At 42.5% G+C, this 13,438-nt stretch overlaps 1 long non-coding RNA gene across 1 annotated transcript in view; it reads left to right on the top strand.

The window, feature by feature from the left end:
* The first annotated feature begins 3,519 nt into the window (after nucleotides 1–3,519).
* LOC115333392 overlaps nucleotides 3,520–13,438 on the top strand; it is an 86,610-nt gene continuing 76,691 nt past the window's right edge. Inside the window, exons 1-4 of the long non-coding RNA XR_005930929.1 lie at nucleotides 3,520–3,598; nucleotides 9,440–9,577; nucleotides 9,736–9,780; nucleotides 10,385–12,916. This is a non-coding gene — a long non-coding RNA (uncharacterized LOC115333392). The remainder of the gene's footprint in view (nucleotides 3,599–9,439; nucleotides 9,578–9,735; nucleotides 9,781–10,384; nucleotides 12,917–13,438) is intronic.

Raw genomic sequence — 13,438 nt, 5'->3', positions numbered from 1 at the left:
GACGATTAAAAAAAAAAAAACTGTACTTTTTTTAGTGCAATTGTTCCCATTAAAATCTAAAATTTGTTATAGAAGAGGAAAAAAAAAAAACGTGGAATTGAGCAAAGCAGCTTGATTATTGATATTCTGAGACATGCCAGTTTAAAGCCTTTTCAAACTGATTTTTTTTGGTAATTCTCCAAGTGCAGTCATACCGGCGTTTCTTAAATGTCCAAAAATACAGAACAGGGGCACGAAGTACAAAATAAATCTATGGCAGGTTTTAATCTCTCAGTTCCACCTTTCTTTTGAGAAGTATGGGAAATGCAAACGAAAATGTTTAGAATGATATTGGCAAAGTATAAATAATCACAAGATACACAGAGATCTAAAAGAAATAATTTGCATGATTTTCTGTCAAGTTTTGAAGGTTATTGTGACAAATTGGAAGTGTTCTTTGGACACTTGCATTGATTGGTAGGAGATTTTGTTCTGTAATGCAGATGGCACTATGAATATACGATCTTAGTTCATATTGCTGCTCTGACAGCTGAAGTAAAGTGGTGAAGTCAGAAAAAATGCAATGAATACTTTCAGGGCCAAATTTGCACTTAGTTGAGTTTGGATCATTGCTTTGATGGTTTCATTATCCCGCGCACTGGGTGAGAGGTTCATCGTTTCTCTGCTTTTCCACCAATCATTAAACAATTAAGAGATGAAAATAGCATTCAGTGTTAAATGATGGTAAACTGGGGACACCAGCGAAGGAAAATCGCTGGTTTTTAGGCGTAGCATGGATTGTTGATACTACGTTTGTTGAGCTGCATTTTTACTGACTTGGATATCTCTCTCCAAGTTAGACCCATGAACCAGAATACCCCATATTTGAATATGTGGTTAGCAGCAAATGTGCCCCCTGCCCATACACCTCCCGTTTTTAGAATGAGAAACTTCTACAGTTTGGTCTGCTAAGTATTTCTGAACCTAAATTACTTCCCCCCCCCCCGCCCCGACCCCCCATGGCCCCTCAGCAGAAGTGCCTTTTGTTTTTCCTCAGTGTTCTTTCTGTGCCTTAAGAGAAGATAATGGGTTCCTCTGCCCACGGTGAAGATATTCTGCTGGAGGCATATTACAGACCTTCTGAGCAGAGCTTTCTTCTCCCGTTACTGCTTCCACGGTTACAAAGCTTTGCTCTGAATTAGTTAAACCTCTGAGTCAGAGGAATAATGAGTGGTTCTCAAAAGCATTAAAAGCCAGAGAGTACCCAGGGCGACTTGCGTGAAGCAATATGCTTTGCACTAAAGCGCTGGATTTGTCTTTTTCCAAGATGGTCTATCACTTCAGACGCTGTTGTCTTCAAAATGGAAGGGGTTTTGCTCAGAAGTCCTCACACCTCATAAGTCTGTAATTGCCTCCTGCATTAAAGCAGTGCTTCAGCAGTCCGACTGTTTTAGTCCAACCACTTTTCACACACGGTTGTCTTGAAAATGCAATAGAGCTTCAGCTATTTGACTCCATCTGACTTGCAATCCTTGTCTTATCATCTAAGGGGACACCAGCTGAGATTATTGCGTTCGTGTTCTCTGGCTAACACTGGACTCGTTTCAAAATCCCTCTGTGATATTTTATAGCTCATAGGCAAAAGGCAGTGCTTGCTGGAAGGGTGACATCTTTTCTTTTGCTCTTAGAAGGAAGTCAAGTGAGTAATTTGCACAAAATCCCCCAAACGACAGTGTGGGTATTTATGCCACTCTTCATCAACTGGAAACTAAGGATGGCTTAAATTTATGTTTAATGTATAACGAGGTATTGATCTAGTGGCAAGAGTTGCTCCCCGGGCGCTGTCCCCCAAACTTTTTATTTCTTTAGAGACAACAGTCAGGTACAAAATATTTCACGTATGGTAAAAAAGCAAAATTGTCTCCAGGAAGATAATGGGCCTCTCTCTTCCTTCAGGTTAAGGACATAGAGATATAACAAAAAAGAGTGCAGTAAAATTGACTTGGATTTTTTTGTGTGGTTTCTGAAAAAGTTAGCACAGATCTTATTTATATGATCTTAAAAATAGGATTATTTATATATATTTTTTTAAAAAAAAAAGCAGAAAAAAATGAGCTGCCTTGCCTCTGAAGGCTCTGTCAGTATAGATCCCTAAAGCTGCTAGCCAATGATTGCTGAAGACTTACAGTTAACTTCAGCTATTTATAACTGAGAAATTGTAACCAGACTCTTGCTAAATAAACCCTGGACTTTAGGATTGGGATATTCTGTGGGCTGGCAGAAGGTTTTTCTTTGGGGTGTACAAAGCCCGTCACAGCAGCTCTCCTTAGGGCAGGATGAGCTGGAGATGGTGTGGAGGGGATAACACCACGTCCCTCCTCTCCTTTGCTTCTGCAAAGTGGGTCTGACGTGACGCTGGAGTTGGCTGGGCACCACCAAAATAGCACAATAACTCCAGAAGCCATTCTTGCTTTTCTGAGGCTGAATTTCAGGTTTTCCTTGAATGCAGCGTGTGTCTGCATTGCCTACTGCCATGGGCTGTGTCTTAATAATCCTGAAAAAATTTGGAAATATGTGAGTGGTTCTTTATTTCTTTGCTTTTAATAAAAAGTCTGCAGTGCTGCTTGGGGAGGTCAAGTCTGTTTGACACTACCAGGGTGCTGGTATTCTTGGAACAACCATCTGTTCAGAACACAGTGAAAAATTGGTTTGTGACTGCCCAAAGTCATTTCAGCTCATGAACAAAATTTAAGGGGGGAAAAAAAAAAAAGTAGTAATACAGCAGCATTGTACCACTAACAGCAAAGAAATTACCATTTGGAAAAATTAGCGTTTATATCCATGACTTGATGAGTGATGGTTTGTTAGTGATCTGATTTAGGTATTGTTGACCAAAAGGACGACGTGGAAATTGAACCCCTGGGACTGTCACTGTGTGACCAAAAAGATCTTGGTCAACAGATCAGCTGTAATGAGTTGCAGAAGGGCACAGGGGACGGAGGTCAGGGACTCGCCGTGATGAACCACACAGACTGACAGAGCTTGAAATAAGAAAATAAATAACCTGTGTACTCCACTCCTGTCTGAGGCAGAAACTGGTTTGTAGATTATTTTCCCTTTCTCTCTGCTACATTAATACATTTTATGAAATTGTGAACTTTGCCAGACTGAGAGTCTTTTTCCATTTCTTTGTTCCTTTCTTTTTTCTCCCGGCAACTTCAGTATTTCCTCTTCTCTCCGCTTCTCTATCTTATTCTTCTTTATGGTTTTTACCAGCTGCTGCATTTTCATCTCTGTTTCTGCTCTTCTTCCCTTAAGGCATGATCCAAAAATATGACCCAGTGACTTCTGTGGTTTTTTGTATTTTGCTGGTTGGCCCCAAAATATGCCATGTTTTGATCAAGTTTTACAAGCCAAATACTCTCAAAGCAGCTTTCTTCTGTTTCTTCTTTGCTAATCTGAGATTGTGTTGCTGCTTAAATTAGTGAAAATGCTTTTCCCTTGAATATGGTGTTGATTAATGCGTGTGTTTTCCAGGAATGCTGTGGCTTATCTGGTGCTGCAGTGGTCATCGTTGAGATACTCAACGCTCCTTTTTGGGACCGTACCTCATGACACAGTGAGTAGAAAATCCCAGATAAAATATCGGAGCCTTTGTATAATGATCTGGCTCAGAAGGGCTAAATATTGCTCCTGCTGCTGTATATAGGGCGGCTGGGCTGGAGTCGGCAGTACCGGTGCTTGGTGCCGAGGGCTCTGGGAATGTGAGCGACAGCCTCCTGCCCACTGCACCCGTGGGATGTCTGAGCTGGGTGACGTGCGGTAGCAAATCCCTGATATTTCCATACGGAGGGCTGGACTGTGGCTGAGCGAAGCGCTTGCAGACGGGGAAATTCTTACTGGTTCACATGAAATGGGAGTCCATTGCAATAACGTGAAAATAAGCAGCTTTGGTAAGATACTGTACATGGCAGGCTGCTGAAAATGATTAAAATTATGAAAAAGCTTTCTGGTGTGGAAAGTTTCATTAAAAGTTACATCTCTGAGTTCAGTCTCAATTTAATAAGAGATAACGTCTCCAGCTTCTTAAAATTTAATTTGATAGTTTATGAAGGAAATAATTAAAACATATTGTGGCATCAGTCACTTTTTTTTTTTTTTTTTTTCATAGAAAGCCTGTATAAAAAAGTATCATTCATACCGCAGCAAGAGTTGCTGGCCTGCAAATTGCATTTGTCCTTATTGACACAACATCCACTAATTCAAAGTAAATGGGAAGGAAATGACTGAAATTTTTTTTTTTAATAAGGGGTAATCTTGACCTTGAGGCTATGTAAAGTGAAAGTTGGTGGAAAGTTTGGAAAAGTTGCAGCTTTGTGGAGAAAAATGATATTTCTAATACTTAATAGTAAACTAGTGCTACCTGTCTCTGGGAGATAAAGAGATAAACCAAGGGTTTCTGGGTCCTTTACTCATACCAAATAGTGTATTAGTGCACTGACAGTTCCACTGTGCAATGTGGAGAATAATACCAAATAATACCACTCTGCCCATGGTTTCTGTGCCATGGTCGCGAATTAATGTCTTCTCTTAGTCACTGCTCACTTGAAGGCAGGTGAGGAAAATATAACCTGCTAGCTGTTCTTCAGTGATCTCAGCCCTGAATCCTGGAGGATGAAGAGCTTAACACTGGGGACCTCTTGGCAGACTCCCATTACCTCCGTTCACTGACTTTCCTAGTACAGTTTTGCTTTGGGGATAAGCAGGAGAGGAAACGCATCCTCTTGTCACTTACTTTACTGGGAATCCAAAGCTGGAGCACCTTTTATTTGACATAAAACTGAGTGTGGCTTTTCCCAGATCTCTTGTCTCCTATTGTGACCAGAAAATGTTCAAGAGGGCTTCATCTTCAGGCCATAACAATAGGTTTCAGAGAGTGTTTTGAAGATTGGATTTGCCTCTGGAATCGTTTTAATCAAACTATTTTTTTTTCTGTCACTTTTTGGACACTCTGCAGTTTTCAGGAACTGCCTTGAATCAAGTCCATTAGTATGTCCAACATGCCAAAAATAGATTAATCTCAAGCCTCTATTACAATTACCACTTTGGATTTCTGTATCACCTACCACTTAAGTGGTTTACAAGCAATTACAAAGTCTTCCAGGGCCTCTTGGAAGGAGCATTTCCCACCCCACTTTGCAGAGAGAAACGGAATGTCAGAGAGGTTCAGATCGGGGTCCGCAACATGCTGAACTCCAGCACCCACCTCCTTGAAGTGCAGAAGGGAGGTTGCTCCACTGGTCACCCGCCTTCAGCAGACTTGCCCAAGGTAACGTAGCAGCAGAGGCAGAAAAGGAGAATCCAGATTTCTTGCGTTCGGTCCTGTCCTCGACCGCAAGTTAGATTTAGTCAGGTTGATGCGCTGCTGCTGACAATCTTGCTTCTGCTCTCAAATGATGCTGGTAAGGGTTAGAAGCCCTTAAGCCGGGTAGATGGAAAGGCAGATAGATGCTCTAGTCATTGCTCATGTAAAACCAGCACCTGATGAGAAGGATTAACTGTGTGTTTGGGAAGCTGCTTGCATAAGTCACAGTTAATCCCTTCCTCGTGGCTTCTTAGTACTGAGCAGATTCGCTGTGAATAACAGAACCTGCTGCCATTTTATCTGTGGTCTTTCCTTTGTTATTACCTTGAGGAACAGATGATATGAACAGGAAATTAAGAATTAATTACCTGAGGATTGTATTCAGTAAAGTAGCTGGCAGTCTCCCAGCAATCAGAAATACATACGAGCGTCTTTACATACATGTTTTCATAACCATTTCTTTGGACTTAAGTAGTTACTTGGTTTAGATGTGTGGAAATTAATTTGGTGAATAGTTGAAGCCTCCCGTTGCACTAGGGTTCCTTTAGACCGTGTGCACTGGAGGATTGATGTGAGTGTCAGGTCTGCTCTGGTTATTTTGGCTGGCTGCTGGGAGGGCAGCAGCGTGACCGTGCCCCGTCCCTTGGTGCCGTGCATGCCGTGGCACGGGGAACTGAGCGGGACGGCCAGATTTGTGTGTTCCCTAAGCTGTGTGACAAAGCGAGAGCCAGCTCCAGTCCGGTGGAGTAAAATCCCTGAACAACTCAGTCGCTCAGCTCAGCACAGGGAGGACTGCGCCTCTGGCTTTTGCTGGAAAGACCACACATTAATTCACTGTGCCACTTCTGATGATGATGTTAGTGGCTTAATTAAATAAGAGCTTGGGATAAGAAGAGTGCTGGCCGTGTAGCTAAGTTAGTGAGGTTGGTATAGTTGGAGAAGCAAAAACAGGCAGAGGAGCCTGTAGAAGCACACAGAGTGGAAATGGGAGTGTATGCAATAAAGTATGTAGCGTGCGGTTAATCCTCATTAGGGGTGGAGAGGCGGAAACAGGCTCTGCAGTGCATACGTGTGGCTGTTGTACAGAACTTGGACGATATTAATTTAAATGCTATTGAACAACAGTGATTTTTAAAAAAACCAAAATTTTGTTAATCTGATAAGATTAAATTGAAACGTGACGTTGCCATCTCCGCTCTCAACCCTTAACGCCAAAAGGCAGGAAGAATATCAGGAGGACCTGATACCTCGGTGTCTCCCAGAGGAGAGCTGCCACGCTGAAGGAATTTCAGCGGACGTTTGCTGAGCTGGGCTGGCCACGTGGGTGTCCTGCTGCAAGGACCGAGGGCAGGAGTGACGCCAGCGATTGCGGTACTGCGTGATATTCAGAGCAGATCGTCGATAGGGCAGTTTCAGTTACTTCTGTTTCGGAAGTTACTTTACCAACAGTGATGTTGAAAATGTGATGTTTCGTAGTTGTGCAGAGGTACAGCGTTATTCTGCCTTTTCTGCTCAGAAAATTACAATATGCAGCACTATAAGACTGAATAACCCAAGTACTGTTGAAAAGACATCTTATTTTTCCTCCTAGCTTGCTTAATTAATTTCTTTCAACTTTTTTATACTGTTTGATGAATGTTATTTCAAACTACTGTCAAAGGGAATGTGAGGAGGGAAAAATGAGCCACCTACATACTGCTTCTAATACAATTGTATCTTGCTTGAAAAACAGAGAATTAATAAAAATAGGCGTTAGCCCATATGCTTGACAGAGAGCATTTAGAATCGTCAGGCGTGTTTCTAGTCTAATTATCCTTGTTGGGCCATTTTGTAAACTAAAAAATTCTGAAAGGTAAATAAAATTCAGAGACAGGCCAGGATATTTGAAGCTCCGCTTTCAAACCAGCAGAACAGTACTTGTTCTTGTTTGTGTTGTTACTTCCTACCCATAGACCTTTCATGCCATATTCCCATGAAAAGAAAAATGAACACATCTGGTAATGTTATGAATTTGGTTTGTTTGAAGGTTATTGGACATCTACGTGAGGAAATCTAACAAAACTGATGACTGTGCAGTGTTTTGTGTGTAGAAGAAAGCCTCCAGGTGGAATTACATGGACAAGATTTCATGCCCCTTTATCATCATGATTAAACTGAAGGGCTAAATATTTGTTGTTGCTAATGCTTTAGATTCTGTTAGTGTTTGGAGGCATCTTATCACAGACACTAGACTGACATAAATACAATATCCTCTGAAGTGATCACAGTGCAAACAGTTATGAAAGGAAAAAGGATGATTCTGTCTATTTTAAAGATCAAAAATACAGCTACCTTAGTTAAAGGTAGGGGATGGAGGCGGCTGGAGTTGGTGGCTGCGGGGTTTTGTGCACAGAAACCCACTACCCTGACATGCCGCTGTGCATCAAGGTGCAAGATTAGGTTATTAGAGATTACTCTAATTAGGAAGATTCTTGGGCTGGGGGCCCCAGTTCAGACCTTTCAGGAAAGTCAGTATACACTAGCTGTTCAGCCGCTGGTTGCGCACAGTTAATATACTTGACTTACGTGTAGCTGCTGCTTCCAGCTTGGCTTGCTGTGGCATTTCCTCCCCTCACAATGCTGAGTGAATGATTTACGGGTGAAGTTTGTCTCTTTCTCACATTTGTATTTCCCATTTCAAAAATCTTTGCTGAAAAATTTATCAAAATCAGCCTTTTGCTTTAGTTCTTTTCTGAGGAGGCCGTAGGAAGAGTTTCTGCTGCCTAATTGGAGGTTCCCAGAATCAGCTATCTCCTGCGAATACACACCAGTTTAAAGTATCTGGTTTGTGAATATTTGCAGTAACTTGAGTGGGTTGCTTCTTAAAAACTTCCTGGGGTGGTGAATGTTTCTCCCAGGGAAGACCCCTTTTCAGTATTTGTGGAAAACACACAAAGGACAAGGACGCAGTTGAAGTCTCTTAAATTGCAAATACATTTGAATATTCATGATGCCTATTTTAATATTCACCAATTTTCTACTCGTGTGAATGCAGCATGTTTGTTTTAAGGTAGAATACATCTGTGGCAATTTGTTTTGTTATCAGAAACATTACTGTTGGGAAAAACTAGTGCAAGATTTGGCCAGCAGAAATCCTACTGCCTGACTGAGGCCTTAAATAAACTCATAAATGATGGAGGTTGGCTTCCTCCTCCAGCTGGAGGGCACAAATAATGAATATTATGGTCAAATATACACAGCGTGTGAATGTTGGAAGGGCCACGCAGGTGCCATAGGAGCCAAGCTGGGGCTGTCTGGGATGCGTTTGGAAATGTGCATCCTTTGGTGAATCACTTCTCATCACACACTGCACTCCGCAGACTCGTACCCTGGGGTGTTTAAAGGCAGGTGAGGTTGAAAAGCACTTTGGACCCAGTCAGAAAGAAATTAGTTTTCCATTTGAAACCAGTGCTGCTGAAAACCATTCCCTCTCTTCTCTGCTCATCGCACAGCATCCAGCGCTTCTCTCCATTCATCTGGTGCCTGTCGACAACTCTTCAAATTGTCTTATGGGGAAATTTCCTCCTACATGTTATTCAAACATTTTTTTCCCTATCCTGATAAATGATGTTGCCAGCAAAGTTTACTTCTTTTCAGGGCTGGCAAACACTATTTCTTACCTGATGGCTTATTGGGAATATAGCTGGAAAAAACCATGATAACAGTTTTAAAAAAGCATGATGGAATAAAGGGAGAAGAGGGATTTTTGTCTCCCACCTAGTAGCTGCAGACAGAGGAAGTCGCTACTCTGATTATCTCCGGAGTGTGCGATTTTTCTTAGTGGACCTGGCGATTAAGTACTTAGCTGAAAAGCATGAGTTCACGGGCCGCTGGCTTCCCAAGGTCGCTGTGCTGGCACGTGGAGGAAGGTTCCCACCGTCACCTTGTGAGCGGGGTGGGCAGTCCCCTCCGATGGAGCGGTGGAGGAGAAGACTTCTGCCCGCCTGATGGTGGTGGCACGGCGGGGAGCCCGACACCTCAGACTTTGTTGTTTTTACATGCCGTGTGCATGGTGCCTGCAGAAGAAAACTCTTCCTATTTGTTTTCTCTTTGAAGGCACAGACGTTCTTACCTCCAAAATGTCCTCACTGCTCCTCGGTGCGCTTTCAGATTGTGTGAACCAGCGTGATGCTAACTAACACCTGATGGTTTTGCTGCAGTAGCTGTAAGAGCTGCTAAAGAAGAGCTACTTTGGTAGGTACAGGAGTGGCATTCTGCATACCTGATATCCTTTCAGATCCTCTCTAGATCTAAGCTTATTTGTAGTTTAGTTTGTTTGAAAATAATGAGAATTGCATTGGTCGAACCATCTGCATGTTTGTAATCTCTACTAAATACCTGCTTTCTTGTAGGTGCTGTTGGTCTTCAAGATGTTGAGCAAAGTCAACAGAAGTAAGGTACCCCATTGGACAGAAGTTCAAACCCAAGTGGGAATACCCACACCAAAAGTGATTTTGCTCAAACCAATAGAAGCTTTTTAATTAGCCCAGTTTATTCCAGCTCTTCTGTGTTTGGGGGTGTACAGAGTAGTGGTGGTATGGCACTTGTTTTAACTGGTACAAAATCAGTAGTATTGAAAGTTAAGCAATTTTTCTACATGCTTTGTCTTCTAAGCAGAATTTCTTAATTATTTATATGGCCCTGATTTGCTATCAGTGGGGGAAGTATTCAGAGATACCTCCTGTGATCTTTTTCTAGAGATGTCATATACACCTTCCAAAAATAACCTATTTTCAGCAGCAGATAATTCATCCACTGTTTCAAAGTATAATCTCAAAATCTCAATACTTTGTTTCATTTCTTACTCGATTATGTCCATAATCCCTTAATCTACTGCTATACTTGCTTATTCATGTATTCATTGAACTGTACTGGGAAATACCTTGTTGAAGAGAAGTTATCACCAGTTATTTTATGATGCGGTATAATTGCAGGGTAGTACCTGTATAATTGGGGAGGGAGAGGGAAAAGTAACTTGTCAATTTTATTGAAACTCATCAGGAACTCAGCATAAAACAGCCTAAAAGATTTGATTTCCAAGACCAGCCGAGTGCCTCTCCCCCAGAGTCTGCCCAGTTGAAGAAGTAACGAGCCACACTGACGACTGAAAGTCTTGGCCAGAGGATCACTGTGCGGTGACAGGATATTCTGGCTGCAAACATGGACTGGAGAATATTTTTCTTACTGTGTCAGACAGTACGGGAGAGGAGATGCACAGTACTGTAGCTCTTCGCTTAGTCCCGTGTGAGTAATATAAATGTTTTCTGGTTTTCATGTTGGATCCTTAAGGAGGGGGAGCCTGGAGGAGAACAGCTGTGCATCTGAACTGACTTCTGACGAATCAGCACATTTACCTTGGACACCATCCTGACCTTCAAAATTCAGGGGAGAGCAATCAGTCCTGACAAGAGGTCTCTTTAGGACTTTTAGATTGTGTTTATTCTCCCTCTCTCGTATTTCAATTACCTAAACGTTTATATAATTCAAAAACTGATTTCAGCACAGCAAAGAAAGCTATAGAGCAGATGCTGTATTTCCTTTGCTACGTAGCCCATAACTAACAAAGCAACAATTTCTTTATTATAGGGTGGAAGCATATCTAAGAAATACGCTGTCAGTGGTGTCAAGAGGAATGTGGCATGCTGCACCATTTCTGAGCGTTAATACTTTCATTTATTTTCAAATAGTTTGCAGAGCAGCCGACACCAGGCATATAGACTGTGCACAATTAATTCAAATTGAATAAATGTCTGAAGGAGTTTTTGGAATTACTGTACCATTCAAACCCTGTACTGTCACTATAAGGCAAAAGAAGAAACATATGCTATTAAAATTTTTCTTAGAAGAGGCAGTTCAGTCGCCCATGCACTGTTTGCACAGAACTTACTCTGGTAAATTTAGGGTAGTGCTATTCTGCATAGCAGTGAAGCATATCCTTAAGTCTCACTGAAATATAGAAGACGACAGGGATTACAAGTCCTTCCTGAGGAGCCGGAACAGAACCCATTAAGGTATTGCAAGTCATGCAATTCAATGGCCCTGAAAGTATAATTTGATTGTAATTCAGGAGGTTACTAAAAGGAAATCCATACTAGGCTGTAAGATAAGCAAAAGCGAGAAGTGTATTTACTATGAGTGGTTAAATGTGAGGTGTGTGAGTCCCTTATCTCTTTTGTCTGCAGTTTATCACCACTGAAGGCAAGTAAAAGGGGAATAATATCTAGTTCACAAGAGAAGATTGGATTAAGCTTTCCCAAAGGTCTTATGGGAGTTATTTCCATTTCACTCTCGTCTGGATTAGCTTAACTCCTTCAGGCTATTTCCAAATCTGTAAAGGAGAAGGTCTTGGCGCATGGGAGGGAGAGGAGGATGGCCAGGATGTTGTTTCTTCACGGAGGAATTTGCCTTTGACTTCCATAAAGGAATTAGGAGACCTACAAAGTCCTACCTGAGTGCAGGAATTCTTTTACTGTGGAGCTTTCTTTTTCAGATTCCTTTTTGCTATGCAAGCTTATTGCTTTGTAATGGGTGTCTCTTATAGGTGTTTATTAGAATCATTATTTATTAGAAGAAACCTGGGTGCTCTCATATCTTGCTGTGGTTATACTCACTGCCCTTGTCTACAGCTCTAGGTACTTCAGCTCAGTTTATGCATGTGAAATAGCTAATGAAATATTGGAGCGGACCTGAGGTGGTTGAGTTCGTGTACTATGATACTGAATTTTTTTAATGTTATCTCTTTGTTATTGTGTACAACCTTGGGACAAGCTCTTTCTAAAATACACCTACGTGAAAGGTAGATGCAAGAAGTGTAACACAGAGCAACGTTCCCTTGGCTGCAGACAGGCATGTGAGGGTGCCTAATGTGCTGAAAGGGCAGTCTGTCCAAGGTGAAAGTAGAGGCAGCGACATCGAGAGAGACCACGCAGACACCTGCCATGTACATGCAAGAGACCGACACCACCAAATAAAAATTACTCGGACAGAGAGATAATATAGAGCACCACATGCTGGTTTTTCCAATTACCTTAACTTTCATTGTATGAATCCATAACTTTCCCCTTAACTTTCGTTGTAGGAATCGGGAGGAAAAGGCAGACAGTCTTTCTCTGCAGAATCCTACCTGGCTCACTGTGTGGCTTGGAATAGCCCCAGGTTTTCTGTATTTTGTTTCTGTGGGAGAAGGAATTCTGTAGCAGCAGAGCATGGGGCATGCTTGGTCCTGCTCTGGCCCAGGGAAAGGATGTCACTGCTTCTGATATGGTGAAATCCAGTCTCTGTCAGTGCCTCTGTTCCACCTGCATTATATTAGTTTTAGTAGAAATGATGCAGTCTGGCTGCAAGATGCTTCTCAATCATAAGTATTAGTTTAGGCAGGGAGGGTTATCCAAGCAAAGACTGATTATGCAGAGGACATGATTTTGTGCTTCATGTGTGTTTGCAGCCCAGAAAGCCAACCGTATCCTGGTCTGCATCAAAAGAAGCGTGACCAGCAGGTCGAGGGAGGGGATTCTGCCCCTCTGCTCCGCTCTGGTGAGACCCCACCTGCAGTACTGCGTTCAGCTCTGGGTCCCCCAACATTAGAAGGACACGGACCTGTTGGAGCGAGTCCAGAGGAGGGCCACGAAGATGATAGGAGGGCTGGAGCACCTCTCCTATGAGGACAGGCTGAGAGTTGGGGTTGTTCAGCCTGGAGAAGAGAAGGCTCCGGGGAGACCTTAGAGCAGCCTGCCAGTACCTAAAGGGGGGGCTACAAGAAACCTGGAGAGGGACTTTCTACAGGGGCATGTAGTGATAGGACAAGGGGTAATGGCTTTAAACTGAAAGAGGGTAGATTTAGATTAGATATAAGGAGTAAATTCTTCCCTGTGAGGGTGGTGAGGCACTGGAACAGGTTGCCCAGATAAACTGTGGATGCCCCATCCCTGGCAGTGTTCAAGGCCAGGATGGATGGGGCTTTGAGCAACCTGGTCTGGTGGAAGGTGTCCCTGCCCATGGCAGGGGGGTTGGAGCTAGACGATCTTTAAGGTCCCTTCCAACCCAAACCATTCTATG

This window comes from Aquila chrysaetos, chromosome 20 (genome assembly GCF_900496995.4).
Source record: "Aquila chrysaetos chrysaetos chromosome 20, bAquChr1.4, whole genome shotgun sequence".
Lineage (NCBI taxonomy): Eukaryota > Metazoa > Chordata > Aves > Accipitriformes > Accipitridae > Aquila > Aquila chrysaetos.
Note: the sequence above shows the minus strand (reverse complement) of the source record. Positions and strands in the feature narration are given on the sequence as shown.